Source organism: Octopus bimaculoides, chromosome 6 (genome assembly GCF_001194135.2).
Source record: "Octopus bimaculoides isolate UCB-OBI-ISO-001 chromosome 6, ASM119413v2, whole genome shotgun sequence".
NCBI classification, from domain to species: domain Eukaryota; kingdom Metazoa; phylum Mollusca; class Cephalopoda; order Octopoda; family Octopodidae; genus Octopus; species Octopus bimaculoides.
Window position 1 is genome coordinate 2,699,878 of NC_068986.1, and position 4,831 is coordinate 2,704,708.

The window sequence follows — 4,831 nt, forward strand, 5'->3', positions numbered from 1 at the left end:
GTCTGCCTCTCATTATAGTTCTTTGTCAGTTTCCAAAGATCACGCTTCACTTTGCCCACATGTCCCATACACTCATCTCAACAACATGCATGTATATATATATATATCATCATCATCGTTTAACGTCCGCTTTCCATGCTAGCATGGGTTGGACGATTTGACTGAGGACTGGTGAAACCAGATGGCTACAGCAGGCTCTAATCTGATTTGGCAGAGTTTCTACAGCTGGATGCCCTTCCTAACACCAACCACTCCGAGAGTGTAGTGGGTGCTTTTACATGCCACCGGCATGAAGGCCAGTCAGGAGGTACTGGCAATGGCCATGCTTGAAATGGTGTATTTTATGTGCCACTCGCACAGGAGCCAGTCCATCGGCACTGGCAATGAACTCGCTCGAATGTCTTTTCACGTGCTACTGGCACAAGTGCCAGGGAGGCGACGTTGGTAATATATATATATGTATATATATATATATAATGATGATGATGATGTATGTATATCATGAGCCAAATCTTCAAATTACCTTTCATCTTAAAACAGACATTTTCAATAATATAGTTCTAGATACACTTGTCTAAAAGTAGACGGGATGCTCATGGCTTCAATACTTTCTTTGGTGATAGACCTGGGAGTGTACAACAACACTTGGATGTTACAAGAACAGCAATAAGCTTCTTTTTTTTTTTGTTCTTATCCTGAATGTTATGGGTGGGTAAAAATCATGTAGAAAGAATCCGAACACAAACGATGAATAGTAACAATAATAATGAAAATAGGCCATTTTGCAAAGTCTTTGACAATTGTATGCAAAAACAAGGTATGAGAGACATTTTATTTTATTTTATTTATTAGTTCTATAGCTTTTACCCCTTCATATTTTCATCAAATACGAAAAATATATTTTTTTTATGAACTAAAATTCAGACAGGTATTTTTTCTTTCATTTTTTTTTTTTTAATATATAAAAGTTGAATCAGTAAACCCGAATCGTTTAGATGTTTTTGCGCATGTATAAATGCATATATGTGGATGTGGATATATATATATATATGTATATATGCATGTATGTATGTATGTATGTATGTATGAAGAACAAACACTGCTCCTAAATAAGCTGAGTCTTTTTCTCAGTTTCAATTTCCAATTGAAGCTATTTCGCTTAATTAACTCGTTAGCATTCAGATTATTCTGTTAATTGTAATGCTTTTTCATTCACATTGTTTTCAATTAATCATGCATTATTTTGTAGCTTTGAAATTTTGATGATGTGATGGTTGTATATTTTTAGAATGGCATTCAAGAGTAGGTGTGTTAGGCTGGATCTTCCTCTTTGGACATAAAACAGCATATTTGGGCTGGATATGGCTGGTTTAAAAATGCTAAAGAGTTAATACCTTCAACATGGCATTAATGTCACTCATTCACATTTTACTTCCCCTCTCCCCCAAAATAAAATCTTAAATTCTAGGCTAATGTAAGAAACAAAATATGACTATAATTACATATTCTTCATGGCACTGTCACATTAAGTTGACAACATACCATCACTTTATCGTGCTGCTACTGTATAAATCTGAGAGATTTAGAAATGTATTATTTCTATTTACATATTCTTCATTTTATCTAATTTAAATGTTTCTCTTATACAAATAAATAGATGTTTGTATCTACTATTTACTATATTTATACCTTAATTTGCATTCATGCATATGCAGTGGTTTTTTCTCGTTCTCTTTCTCCAATGTTGTTTACCTGTAGTTCGTTTTATATCATCCCTTTTTGATAAGTTAGTGTTTTTCTTTTTTTATTGATTCTTTTCTTTTCTGTATTTTTCTGTGTTATCTTTTCCTGTTATCTCTGCAAATTTCATGTCATCTGTAATTTTAAAATCATGCTCCCGAAACATTTAAAATGAAGCCTCTACTTATTCCTAATGAAAATCAAAACTTTCAAATGCAAATAATAATAATAATAATAATAATAATACCAATGATAATATAGGTTTGTTCCTGTTAAAATATTTATTACTACATTCATAATAAAACTTAAATCATGAGATAGGTTTTTATGCAGTGGCTTCCAATTTTTCTAACTTACTATATAGTTCTCTTCCTTTAAAACAGGTTAAAATAAATTGCACATCATTGTTAAATGTTGTCATAATGTTCCATCTTTAAAGAATACTATCTCAGTTAGTGTAACATATTCTCGCCAGCAGCCTGTGTTACTACATTCGTTACATTTGTAACAAAAATATTTTACGTATGACTTTTAGATTTCAATAGAAAGGTGTTTGTTTAAAACTGGATAGTATTTTGTTAGTTGCAAAACTATGTGTGTGCATGAGTGCAGATATAATGGTCATATGATAGATTCTCAGAGTAACATCTAAAATATCCTTTGCATTTTTATTCACTCTTAGTTTAAAATGCATATATATCATCATCATCATCGTTTAACATCTGCTTTCCATGCTAGCATGGGTTGGACGATTTGACTGAGGACTGGTGAACCAGATGGTTACACCAGACTCCAATCTGATTTGGCAGAGTTTCTACAGCTGGATGCCCTTCCTAACGCCAACCACTCCGAGAGTGTAGTGGCAGTACTGGCAACGGCCACGCTCAAAATGGTGTATTTTATGTGCCACCTGCACAGGAGCCAGTCCAGCGGCACTGGCAACGATATCATAATTCTCTTGTTGAATATAATATAAACTGTAGTGTGTAGAGGTAAATGATTTTTTTTTTGTTCAATATCTAATTGGGGGTTTTAAAATGGTAGTAAGATCTACATTATTGAGGAAAACATTATTATGCCTCTGTGAAGGTACATAACACTCTGCTAGCTTGACTGACACATTGACTTTCCCCTCTACTTCCCATTTGGTTAGCAGTGAGAAGGATTGGGTGTCCGACTGTGTACAAGAATTTAGTTTCTTTGCACGCAATAAAACATTTCAATTATATTTTGCACTTACTTGAACTTTCTTATTTCTATGTTCTAGATGTCATCTAAGTACAAGTTAAACTTCATAAAATATGAGGTGTAATAATACAGACTATTTTTCTTTTCTTTTATTCTATTCCTAGAATTATCTATTTGCAGCTTATGATTGCATGCTGCTTCTTGATTTAATGAACAGCATGCATATCTTAACAATTTTCATTTCATAATAGTTAATATGAAGCATTGTGGAATAGAGTAATACCATTTAAGAAAGCTGCTTCAATGCAAATTTGGAAATAAAGCATAAACAGAAGCATTGTTTACCATTCATTTCTCAACTTCCATTGTTGTGGCTTTCTTAAACTCTGTTTCTTCTGGGCAAAATGCTTAGCAGTATTTCGTCCATCTTTATGTTTTGAGTTCAAATTCCACTGAGGTTGACTTTGCTTTTCATCCTTTCGGGGTCAATGAAATAAGTACCAGTCGAACACTGGGGTTAATGTAATAGACTTGTCCCCTCCTCTGAAAATGCTGGCCTTGTGCAAAAATTTGAAACCATTATTTTAACTTCATTTGATATTTATTCATTTAAAATACTTCCTTCATTTCATTTTTTTCTCTCTATATTATGACTCATCATCTTCATTTCACTATAAACTGCCAAAATTGGTGACATTTGGTCATCTAACTTAGAAACTTTAGACCAGTAGTAGCTGGGTTTTTGTTTTGTTTTTTAATTATTTTTTTATTTTTAGAGCAGGAATTTAACACTTTGCATATCAAAACTGGTGCAAGGATTTGTTTTCTTCTCAGAATATTTTTTCAAAATTATTATATTTTGGTTTTGAAGCTTAAAACTAGTGCTGGATGTTTTATTACTTAAAAAAAAAAGAAAGAAAGAAATAAAAACCCGTAAGGTTTAATTATCTGCTGACTGATTGGTATAGCCATAAATTTATTTTCTGCTAGAGACACTTACCTCTGTATTCTCTTTGCAGTGCAGTTTGTTCAAAAACATATCATTCTTTTCGCATTTCACTCGCAAAACATGCTAAAACCAAACTCTTTATATTAAAAAAATATGTAAGAAAAAAAAAGAAACGAAAACTGCCCATTTTCTCACAGATAAATTCATTTGGTGTTTGTTGTCAATTTATTAATATTGGCTGAATGTGGATGTATCTCTGTCGACTCATATTGAATGATTATTTGTCATTAGCTATGGCATTGCAAACAAAATAGGTGTATGTTTTTGTTATTTTTAATTTTCAATCTGATTCATACAAATACACACTCTTTTCACTATTTCAGTTTGTTTGTTTTTTTAGCCATTAGTCTTGTCAGTATGTCTACTCGTCTGTTGCCTATTCATTGAAACACGTTACACAGTGGTCAGCACATCAACAAGAGACAAATTGTGATTGTTAACTCAATGGCCACCAGTCATTATTGACATATAACTGATACAATAATCTGTTATAACTCACCCTCCTTCTATGTGATTGCAGCATCATGCAGCTAGACATTCAGTGCATTTACTAATAGCAACTTGACTTAGTTCTATAACTCAATAACTATCAACTAACTGTTTGTAAGCAAACACATCTAAAAACCCTAATTTTCATCTGGTGACTCTACTCTTATACCCGAATTCAACTAATTTGAGCAACTCCCGAAAGAAATTAGTTTAGGGATATGAGTATATCCCTGAAATAATTATAGTTCTGTGTGTATAAATATACCTATTATACATAAACATATTTTTACAAAGGCAGTTTTTTTCATTGGGTGCTTTCACAAAGCTGATTGTTTGTGCAATTTTTCTTTTTAGCTTTGTCAGGAAGTATTTCCTCATTATCGAAGTTGATTGATTAAAATTACT